General features: G+C 43.4%; 1 protein-coding gene across 3 annotated transcripts in view; it reads left to right on the top strand.

Moving 5' to 3' along the window:
* The window catches only part of alpk1 (alpha-kinase 1), a 126,630-nt gene that overhangs the window by 8,062 nt on the left and 106,121 nt on the right, over window positions 1-12,447 (top strand). The gene's annotated exons all lie outside the window — the stretch shown is intronic.

Raw genomic sequence — 12,447 nt, 5'->3', positions numbered from 1 at the left:
TTCGATTCCTGTTGCTGCCTGTAAGGAGTTTGTACGCTCTCCTCGAGACCGCGTGGGTTTCCTCCGGGTGCTCTGGTTTCCTCCCGCAGCCCAAAGATGTGCTGGTTGGCAGGCTAATTGGTTATTGTCAATTGTCCCGTGATTAGGTTGCTGTGCAGCATGGTTTGAAGGGCTTACTCAACACTTTTTCTCAGTAAATAAATAAACAGAGAAACAAACAAAATAAATAGATTGCCAACCTATCAACCCTGTTGCCGGATAGATATATGGTTCTATGTATAACTGTGGAGCTTTGCTGGTCTGTGGACAACTCTCTCAGTTGAGTCATGAAGCCCAGTAAGGTCTCAGCAGGGCTGAGGATTTTGTTGCCCCTTGGTTGTTTTTGGATCTGATACATAAAGCTGTGTGAAATGCCTATGTAGAAAGGTGCCAAGGATCACTGACCTGGCTCCAGTATTCTATAATGTAACAAGGAGCAGTAACATCAAAAGGCAACCTGCATCAGGATAAGAATGCGGTTTTTGACACAGCTTCTGTAAATTGTTTACCAACGATGTTTTAAAAAGAAGTGGTTTAACATTTACTAACATTATGCTGTTGATACACCAAGTAGAAAACTGGAAGCCTCGATGTTCTAGACTAAGCCAAAAAGAGAGCTTCTGGTTATTGACCATGGGATAAGACAACCACCCTCACATCCGAGGACCAGTACAGAGCTTGCAGAAGGGTAGAGGCAAGTTCAACTCTTTGAGTGATTATGCAGAAACTTTGAAGCCAATAACTCATCAGGGGTGATTGATAAGTTTGTGGCCTAAGGTAGAAGGAGATGAGTTATTAACTTCAAACTTTCTGCATTATCGCTCAAAGAGTTGAACTGCATGTGCATGTAAAGAGAACTGTATAACTCATCTCCTACCTTAGGCCATGAACTTATCAATCACCCTACTGTGGACACTTACTGGAGGTCCAAGATCCGTATGCTCCATGACCGCTGGACTAAGTGTGTAAATGTAGGAGGGTTCTATGTTGAAAAATAAATGTGCTAGGTTTTCTAAAATTGACTCCTTCTACTTTAGGCCACGAACTTATCAATCACCCTCGTATACAGAGATTGTTAGGGCTGAGGCTGCATTGAAAGGCCATAAAGAAGCAAATGGAATCTGAGTGCTCTACATTGGATGACTCAATATTAGAATGAGCTTTTCTGTGGTTCTCTGCCCTCTGGATTATGCTACACGCAAATGAGGAGTTATAACCTTATGACCACTAGAGCAACAAATTTAAGGGCCAAGAATCTTCTGCCAGTGCTGAGGCTTCTACATTTACCCACATACCTCTGGCATACATTTCATCCAAAGACTTGAGCTGGTTGCTTGATATGATTCTACTGCGGCAGGACCGTACTGGATGTAGGGTGGTTGGGGATGGGTGGGAGTGGGTTGCTAAATGGGAATGCACAAATGAAGTCTCATTGATGAACTGGCTGAAAAATACAACACCATCTGCTGATCCATGACCCTGGGACTTTGAATGCTTCTAAAATCCCATTCAGAAACTTAAAAATTAGGGTGGCATTGTAGCATAATGGTTAGCACAATGCTCTATATTACCAGCAACACGGGTTCAATTCCCACTGCTGTCTTTAAGGAGTTTGTACGTTTTCCCCATGACTGTGTGCATGACTGTGCTGCGGTTTCCTACTGGTTGGTCATCATACATTGTACCATGGTTAGGCTAGTATTAGATTGGGGGATGACTGGGTGTGTGGTTCGAGGGGACAAACTGTATTCAAAAAGTAGATAAATTAAAATAAATAAAATCAATTCCCCAATGGAATAACTTGTTAAAAACAAAAAGTAACACTTGAAAGCACTTTAGGCACTTTACACAAGTAAATATCTTTAAGAAACTCAAAAGTAAGTTACTTCAAACTTGAATTTCATTGTCTTTTCCATCCTCAATGAGCAAGCTTCCTATGACTGTGACACATCTATCCAGTGTGGATTCTCAGTCAGTGGTCTCCACAGTATAATTGTTGGGGAATTACAGTGTACTCAAGCTCCACGGTTTGCCTCCAGGTGGAATTACATAATTGCAAACTGCTGGAATTTCCCGGCAAGTTCTATCCAAGGATTGAAGAAACATAAACAGAAAATGCTTGAAATTTTCAGCATTTGAGCAGAGAGAAATAAGTGTTCATCTGCAGAGAGGAAAGTAAGTGTTAACATTTTAGACCAGAGACCTGTTGGCAGACTGGAAGATGTTAGTAATGTGTCAGGTTGTAAGCAAAGAGAGAGGCAGGTAAATAGAATGGTGGACGAAAGACAAAAGTGAATGTCTGATACAGTGTGAACTCTCACTCTCCCCCTTTCCTTCCTCCTTCCTTCCTCCTTCCTATCTCCCCCATGCCTTCCCTCTTACCCCATTCCCTCTATCCCTTCCCCTCCTTCTCTCCCCTTCCCACTCTACCTTCCCCCTCACTCTCTTCCACCCTCCTCTCCACTCCCTCTCATCCCACCCTCCCTCTTACCCTATCCCTTACATCTCTCCACTCCCTCTCTACCTTCCCCTTCCTCCTCCCCTCCCTCTTCCCACTCACTCCTCTCCCACTCTTCCACCTCCCTCTCCCCTCCCTCTCTCCTCCTCCATCCCATACCCCTCTCCCCCTCCCTCTTCCCCTACATCTCTCCCCTCCCCTTTCCACTCCACTCCTCCATCTTCCCCCTCTCTTCCCTCCCTCTTTTCCACATCCCCTTTTCCCAACTCCCTCTCCCTCTTCCCCTCCCTCTCTTCCCCCTCCATCTAGCTCTACTCTCTCCCCTCCCCTTGCCCACTCTCTCCCTCCCCTTCTCCCCCTCCCTCCATCCCTTACCCTCTCTTCTCCCTCCCACTCTCTCCTTCACCCAATTCCCCCACTCTTTCCACCATCCCTCTCTTCCACTCCCCTCTGTCTCCTCCCCTTCCCTCTTACCCTACCCTTTTCTCTCTCTACCCTACCCCTTTCTCCCCTCCCTTTCCCTTTCTCTTCTCCCCTTTCCCTCAACCCTCACCCCTGCCCCTCTTTCCTCCTCCCTCTCTTAACTCTCACCCATGCCCTTCTTTCCCCCTCCCTCTCTTCCCTTCCTTTCTCCCCCTCCGTTTCCTCCTCCCTCTCTCCCCTTCCCTTCCCCCTCCCCTCCCTCATTCCTCCAACCCTTCCCTCTCTCTCCTCCCCAGCCTTCCCTCCATTTCTACCCCTCCCTTCTCTCTCTCTACCCCTCTCCCTCATCCCCCTACACCATCCATCTCCCTCAATTCTTGTCCCCTTTTTACAAACAAAAGCATAGACTTTATGAAGGCTGAGTAAACAGATCACAGCGGTGTGTTTCAATTTGCTGCTCCCCCCCACTGACTCTCTGCCACCCGTCCCTCTACCCTCTGCCTCTCTATCTCCTCCCTTTCTTCCCTCTCCCTCTCTCAACTTTTGCACCCTTAACGAGCAAATGCAGAGACTGTATGCAGAGTGAGCAAACAGACCACAGTGATGTGTCCAAAATAAGTTGGAAAAGTGAAAGGCAATATAGTAATTGTGTAGTTAGTGAGACAGACACTGTTCTCTGCAGTCTTGCGTCTAAGTCTTGTAGGCCACAGTACCTGCCTGCAGACAGTGCTTAGGAGATCTCCTCCAGGTTGGAAAGGACTTAAAGTGGGAGGGCCATTTGTAATGGTCGGCCTGGATACCAACAACATAGAAAGGTCAAAGGACATTTAACTGAAGGAATATAGGCAACTTAGTGTCTGGATTGGAAAGCAGAAGGGCAAAGGCATTTACTACTTGAGAAATGTACAAATCAGTATGGGTCAGTGTCATCAGAAAGTTTAAAAAATGCCTCAGAGGTTGGCATGAAAGAAATGGGTTTCAATTCATGAGATACTGGCCTCTACTACCAGAGAAAAAGGGATGTGTTTCATTGGGATGAACTATATATTCATCAGCAGGGTTCAGTCTCCAACTGAATCAAATAACCATGATTGTAGATGAGGCATTAAACTATTAGTGATGATGAGGTTAACGCTTGTTGGATGAGTGTGTGGAGCCTGTGTTCTGATGTAGATGAGGGGGAAATTTAGAAGGTTTAGAAAGTTAAACTATGATCATTTGCCTTGGTTCAGCACAAACCAAGACAACATTAAGAGTGTGGAGGATGAATTCAGTAATTAATAAGAAAGGGTTTTTTGTGTGTCAGTGAGTTAAGAACTAACAATGGGACAAGCTGTCTAGTATTTCAAAATGAGAAAGGCTTGATGAATAACTTAGTAATTCAGAGGGCTATAGTGAAGAGTGATTATAATATAAAATATCATATCAGGATTTCTCCAAGAGGACCTCAATCTTGTCATAGTGTAAGGAGGCATGGGTGCCTCAATGACCTGGAGAGCTATGTTGGATAGAGTCAGGGCTCTATGCTTTGACTCTTGGTAGGGTCACCCATGCCAAACAGGTCAAAGGGTAGAGGCCAGGCTAAGAGTGGTCCACCAGTCTTCCAGGTTCAGGGGTTCAGCTCAGGACTGACAACCCTGATTGGTCAAACAGAATTGTTATGGAAACAGCAATGAAAAATCCTCCTGCATCTGAGTGTGATGGTATGCCTGAGTTTCCACGCGTAATTTGCATGCCTGTCAGTAGTGAAAACCAAGCTACTGACACAATGAAGGAAGCCCTGAACACCACCAGAGATGGTTTACCTTCATTGCTGCCTGAAACACCAGCATTGTGTTGGGCAGCAGAGATATCAGGGTTGAAGTTTATTAAGTTCAATCTGAAACCAGTGTCTTAAGTCAACAACAAGCAATTCTGAACATGAGTAGGTGAATTCAGATTGAGAAAGCTACAGAGAACGGTTGAAGGGTAAATATATAGCTTACAACAAATTATATATCCCCTTAAGACCACAAAAGCACAACAGCAGAAACAATCGTATAAGGCTAGCAATAGAAGGGACGGATGGAATTAGATCAAAGGAAAGGTTATAATGTTACTAAAAAAAAGTTTTAAGCCTAAGAATTTCAGAAATTAGCAATGGAAAACTTAGAAGTGATAAGGGAAGGAATACTGAATGTAAGCTTTTGAGAAACATAAGAACAGACTGTAATGGACATATAAAAGGTACTGTGTATGTTGTGGGCTGAATAGAGAAAACAATTAGGGTTTTTGCAATTGGCCGAGTTCGCAAGTGGAGTGGCCTTCTGGATGGAGAAGGCAAAGATGGCAGAAGATCCACCAGCAGAGTTTAGGGAATGGGTGAGACGAATGCAAAGGAATTTGCAAAATTATCCCACAACATTTGAGGTTGACTCAGGAATAGTGTGGGACAGCTGATGTCATTGCTTGTAAGGAGGTATGATAGGATCTAGAAGTGACAGGGAATTGTATTTCATTTTAGACTATAAGTATCAAGCCAGAAACGGGGCAAACTGCAGCTAAAGAACCAGTCAAGCCACATTCTGCATCAAAGCAGAGCACAGTGGAGGGCTGCATTGAAATAAAACGTACATTAACCCTATGAGTACAGAACTGTACTTACAGAAACCTGGTCAGACCCCACTTGGAGTACTGTGCTCAGTTCTGGTCGCCTCACTACAGGAAGGATGTGGAAACTATAGAAAGGGTGCAGAGGAGATTTACAAAGATGTTGCCTGGATTGGGGAGCATGCCTTATGAGAATAGGTTGAGTGAACTCGGCCTTTTCTTCTTGGAGCGACAGAGGATGAGAGGTGACCTGATAGAGGTTTATAAGATAATGAGAGGCATTGATCGTGTGAATAGTCAGAGGCTTTTTCCCAGGGCTGAAATGGCTAACACGAGAGGGCACAGTATTAAGGTGCTTGGAAGAAGGTACAGAGGAGATGTCAGGGGTAAGTTTTTTATGCAGAGAGTGGTAAGTGTGTGGAACGGGCTGCCAGCAGCTGTGGTGGAGGCAGATACAATAGAGTGTTTTAAGAGGCTCCTGGATAGGTATACAGAGCTTAGAAAAATAGAGAGCCATGGGTAACCCTAGGTAATTTCTAAAGTAAGTACATGTTTGGCACAACATTATGGGCTGAAGGGCCTATATTGTGCTGTAGGTTTTCTATGTTTCTATTAATATATAAGTATGTCACCAGTAGAGCAGAGGTACTGTCACTGAATTTTATACTAATATATAGCCTAATGCAGCTGCTAAATGTTCAGGAACTTGGAGATGGAATTTGAAAGCAGATCCAGTAATAACTAAAATGCCAGGAACAAGCAAAGTCAGGCATCATGGGAGAGGAGCTGAGGTGGGAGGTAGTTTGCTGTCCAGTTTAAAATGTAGTCAAAGCCAGTGCTGGGAATCTTTGGAAAGGATTGGTGCCAAAGGCTTGGAAGAGACTATTGAGTAGATGACCTGAAGCTTAGCAGATTTTGAATAGTCGCAATATCGCTTACTAGTTCAGCACAGTATTTTATCTGAGTCCTCTTCAATAATTCTGCTACTTACAGTCTCCTACTCTTTTCCTTAGAGCAATGCACATTTTCCTTCAAATTCAAAGTTCAAAGTAAGTTTTATTATCAATGTACATATACATCTCCGTAGACAACCCTGAGTTACATTTTCTTGTGGACATACTTGGCAAATCTATAGAATAGTAACTATAACAGGATCAAAGAAAGATCAACCAGAGTGCAAAAGACAACAAACTGTAAATGCAACTATAAATAAATAGCAATAAATAACAAGAACATGAGATAATGATATTTAAAAGTCCTTAAAGTGAGATAATTGGTTGAGGGAACATTTCAATGATGTAGCGAGTGACTGTAGTTATTCCCTTTTATTAAAGAGCTTGATGGTTGAGGTGTAGTAACTGTTCTTGAACCTGATGGTGCGAGTTCCGAGGCTCTTGTACCTTCTACCTGATGGCAGCAGCAAGAAGAGAGCATGACCTGGGTAGTGGGGATCTTCGATGATGAATGCTACTTTCCTATGACAGCTTTTCATGTAGATGTGCTCAATGGTTAGGGGGGCTTTGCCCACAATGTACCCGGCCGAATCCACTAACTTTTGTAAGATTTCTGGTTCAAAAGCCTTTAGTGTATTCATACCAGGCCGTGATGCAGTCAGTCAATACACTCTCCATTACACATCTATAGAAGTCTGACAAAGTTTTAGATGTCTTGCCAGATCTCTGCAGACTGCTGAGGAAGTAGAGACACTGCCGTGCTTTCTTCACAATTGCACTTGCATGCTGGGTCCAGGACAGCTCCTCTGAAAGAGTAACACCCAGGAATTTAAGAACATAAGAAATAGGAGCAGGCGTAGGCCATCTGGCCGGCCATTCAATAAGATCATGGCTGATCTGGCCATGGACTCATCTCAACCTACCTGCCTTTTCCCCATAACACTTAATTCCCCTACTATGCAAAAATCTATTCAACCTTGTCTTAATATATTTACTGAAGTAGCCTCCACTGCTTCATTAGTCAGAGAATTCCACAAATTCATCGCTCTCTGGGAAAAGCAGTTCGTCCTCATCTCCATCCTAAATCTACTCCCCCAAATATTGAGGCTATGCCCCCAAGTTCTAGACTCACCTACCAGTGGAAACAACTTCTCTGCCTCTATCTTATCTATCCTTTTCATAATTTTATATGTTTCTCCATGATCTCCTCTCATTCTTCTGAATTGCAGCGAGTACAACTCCAGTCGACTCAATCTCTCCTCATAGTCTAACCCCATCATCTCTGGAATCAACCTGGACCTTCTCTGCACTGCCTCCAAAGACAGTATATACCTCCTCAAGTAAGGAGACCAGAAATGTAGCCAGTACTCTAGATGCGACCTCACCAGTATCCTGTACAGTTGCAGCATAATCTTCCTGCTCTTAAGTTCAGTCCCTCTAGTAATGAAGGCCAACATCCCATTTGCCTTCTTGATAGCCTGCTGCACCTGCAAACCAACCTTTTGTGATTTATGCACAGCCACTCCCAAGTCCCTCGGCACAGCAGGATGCTGCAATTTTTTACTATTTAAATAATAATCTGATCTTCCATTTTTCATCCCAAAGGTGATGACCACACAGTGCTGAGTGTGTGCATATGCTAGGGTGTTTAAAAGATCATGGAGGCCAAACAGGTGGACCTCCTAATGAGTGGATGACAAGTGGTTAAGTCCCCAGGGCCTGTTGGGATTTACACCAGGTTATTGAAGGAGGCAAGAGAAGAGTTCTTGAACAGTATCTTTATGTCCTCTCTAGTCACAAGTGAGGTCCTGGAGGACTAGTGAGTGGTACCTCTATTTAAGAAGGAAACAAGGGAAAATCCTGGGAATTATAGACCGTTGAGTCACATATCAGATGTAGGGAAATTGCTGGAGATATTTCTTAGGGATAGAATATATGAGCATTTGGAAACCCATGGCCTCATTAGGAAGAACCAGCATGGCTTTGTGCAGGGCATGTCGTGTCTTACCAACTTGATTGAGTTTTTTGACAAAGTGACAAGGGAGATAGATCAGGGTAGGGCAGTGGATGTTGTCTACATGAATCTTAGTAAGGTGTTTGATGAGGTCCCACAGGGGAGACTAATCCAGAAGATTAAGATACATGGGATCTGTGGTGAAATGGCTGTTTGCATTCAGAATTGGCTTGCATACAGAAGACAAAGGGTAGTGGGTGAAGGGACTTATTTGAGCTGGAGGTCTGTAACTAGTGGAGTTCCGCAGGGATCTGTGCTGGGACCTCTGTTGTTTGTGACGTATATAAATGACCTGGATGAAAATGTAGATGGATGAGTTAGTAAGCTTGCGGATGACACCAAGATTGGTGGAGCTGTGGATAGTCTAGAAGACTGGCAAAGAATACAGCACGATATAGATCAGATACAGATATGGGCTGAGAAATGGCAGTTGGAGTTTAGCCCAGATAAATCTGAGGTGTTGCACCTCGGTAGGGCAAATGCAAGGGAAAAGTACACTGTAAAGGGCAAGATCCTGAACAGTGTTGCTGAGCAGAGAGATTTCACCTTCAGCTTTGGCCCATGTTCTGATCAAGACTCTATTGAGATCTGCTGACGTGTGATCTTGGTGAAGCCCAAGCTGGAAACACCAGTGAGAAAGTTACTGATGAATAACTGCCAATTGATAGTACTGTTTATGATATCATTCAATTTGCTGATAATTCAGAGTAGACTGACTGGGTAGAATATAGCTATATTTATCCTGCTTTTTTGTGAACAGCTAATACACAGGAAATTTTCCACTTTGCTGGACAGAAGACAGTTTTGTAAATATGTTGGAACAGATTGGCTAGCGCTATACCTTTCTGGAGAATGAATCTTTGGTACTACATTTCAGATGCTGTCTGATCCCATAGCCTTCATTATACCGTGTGCCCTCTTCCACAGTGAGTAAATCAAATTGGCTGGTTATTGACTTCTATGGTGGTGGAGATCACAGGAGAAAGCAAAGACTTTGTCTCTGATCTTATTTAATAGAGAAGTTATCTGTGAGCTTAAACAACAGAGACATATGTATGTCTTACATTTGCAGATTATGAGTGTCTGAAATATGTGGAAATTCGTGACAAGTTGAAATGCTTCTGTTGTTGACATTCTATTTTCAGATAGAAATCAGTTGAATATATGGCTTTAAAAATCCATTGAAAGTATGACAATTTAAGAGATAACTAACTGGGAGCTCAGTTTCATGGGGTACAGATTCTTCTGGTATGTTAGAAATGGAGATAAAGGGAGAAGGGAGAGTTAGGGAGATTATGACAGCAAAACTTAGTGGAATGTCCAGCAAGACCACATGGGTAGAATTTTAAAATTTTTTAAAAAGAGATCACTTTGATGGGATTATACTATAGCTCCCTCACCAATAATTCCAGTGAGAATTGGAGGAGCAAATATGCAGATAGATATAGGATAATAGGGTTGTATAAGTAAATAATGTCTACTTGCCTAATATCAACTGGGATTGTCACAATGCTAAGGGATAAGATAGAGCAGAATTTGTTTAGTGTGTCCAGGAAAGTTTTTTGAAGCATTGTGTAGATGACCTATGAAAGAAGGGGGTATACTTGACTTCCTCTTTGAAATTGTGGCTGATCAATCAGAGGGAAAATGGTTTAGGACCAATGGCTGCAATTCTATTAGCTTCAAGATAATTACTGAAAAAGGAGGTCTGGTCCACAAGTTAAAATCTTAAACTGCAAGTCAAATTCTGATGACATTAGACAGGAGCTTCTAAATAGCTGTTTATAGGTAAAGGGGCACCTGGCAAGTAAGAAGCTTTTAGAGGTGAGATGGGAAAGAGTTCAGGACCACCATGTTCATTTTTGACTGAAAGGCAACAGGGAATCCTGGTTGATGAGGGATATTGAGGCTCTGGTCAGGAGAAAGAAACAGGTGTATGTCAACTATGGGCAGCTGGAATCAAGCAAGTCCCTTGTTTGTCTGTTTATTTATCTATTTAGAGATGCAGTGTGGAAAAAGTCCTTCCAACCCTTCGAGCCGGGCCACCCATAAACTTACCGATTTAACCCAGGCCTAATCACGGGACAATTTACAATGCCAAATGAACGTACTATTTGATAGATCTTTGGACTATGGGAGGAAACTGACATTCACATGGGAAGGAATATACAAACTTGCCTACAGAGGGTAGAGCATAGAACATAGAAAACCTACAGCACAATACAGGCCCTTCGGCCCACACTGCTGTGTTGAACATGTCCTTACCTAAGTTTACCCATAGCCCTCTATTTTTCTAAGCTCCAAGTATCTATCCAGGAGTCTCTTAAAAGACCCTATCATATCCGCCTCCACTGCCGTTGCTGGCAGCCCATTCCATGCACTCACCACTCTCTGTGTAAAAAACTTACCTCTGACATTTCCTCTGTACCTTAAAATTGCACCTTAAAACTGTGCCCTCTCGTGATAGTCATTTCAGTCCTGGGAAAAAAGCTTCTAACAATCCACACGATCAACGTCTCTCAACATCTTACACACCTCTATCAGGTCACCTCTCATCCTCCATCACTCCAAGGAGAAAAGGCAAAGTTCACTCAACCTATTCTCGTAAGGCATGCTCCCCAATCCAGGCAACATCCACGGAAGTCTCCTCTGCACCCTTTCTATAGTTTCCACATCCTTCCTGTAGAGAGTTGACCAGAAATGAGCACAGTACTCCCAAGTGGGGTCTGACCAGGGTTCTATATAGTTGTAACATTACCTCTCGGCTCTTAAACTCAATCCCACAGTTGATGAATGACAATGTACCGTATGCCTTCTTAACCACAAAGTCAACCTGCGCAGCAGCTTTGCATGTCCTATGGACTCAAACCCTAAGATCCCTCTGATCCTCCACACTGCCAAGAGTCTTACCATTAATACTATATTCTGCCATCATACTTGACCTACTGAAATGAACCACCTCACACTTATCTGCCTCTTCTCAGCCCAGTTTTGGATCCTATCAATTTCACACTGTAACATCTGACAGCCCTCCACACTATCCACAATGCCCCAACCTTTGTGTCATCAGCAAATTTACTAACCCATCCCTCCACTTCCTCCTCCAGGTCATTTATAAAAATCATGAAGAGAAGGGGTCCCAGAACTAATCTCCCAGTCACACCACCGGTCATTGACCTCCATGCAGAATATGACCCGTCTGCAATCACTCTTTGCCTTCTGTGAGCAAGCCAACTCTGGAACCCCAAAGCAAGGTCCCCTTGGATCCCATAGCTCCTTACTTCCTGAATAAGCCTTGCATGGGGCACCTTATCAAATGCCTTGTTGAAATCCATATATACTACATCTACTGCTCTTCCTTCATCAATGTATTTAGTTACACCCTCAAAAAATTCAGTCAGGCCCGTAAGACATGACCTGCCTTTGACAAAGCCATGCTGACTATTCCTGATCATATTATGCCTCTCCAAGTGTTCATAAATCCTGCCTCTCCATCAACTTGCCAACCACTAAAGTAAGATCTTCACTGGTCTATAATTTCCTGGTCTGTCTCAAATCCCTTACCATAGTCTCCAATGCTATGGTAAAGGAGATAGAATTGTGATCACTATCTCCAAAATGCTCTCCAACTGAGAGACCTGACACCTGACCAGGTTCATTTCCCAATACCAGATCAAGTATAGCCTCTCCTCTTTTAGGCTTATCTACATATTGGGTCAGGAAATCTTCCTGAACACACCCAACAAACTCCACCCCTTCTAAACCCCTTGCTCTAGGGAGATGCCAATCAATATTTGGGAAATTAAAATCTCCCACCACGACAATCGTGTTATTATTACACCTTTCCAGAATCTGTCTCCCTCTCTGCTCCTCGATGTCCCTGTTACTACTGGGTGGTCTATAAAAAATGCCCCATAGAGTTATTGACCCCCTCCTGTTTCTAACTTCCACCCACAGAGACTCAGTAGACT

The sequence above is a fragment of the Hemitrygon akajei genome, chromosome 4 (assembly GCF_048418815.1).
Source record: "Hemitrygon akajei chromosome 4, sHemAka1.3, whole genome shotgun sequence".
Taxonomy (NCBI): domain Eukaryota; kingdom Metazoa; phylum Chordata; class Chondrichthyes; order Myliobatiformes; family Dasyatidae; genus Hemitrygon; species Hemitrygon akajei.
The sequence above is the reverse complement of the archived record's forward strand: the minus strand, read 5'-3'. Positions and strand labels throughout refer to the sequence as shown.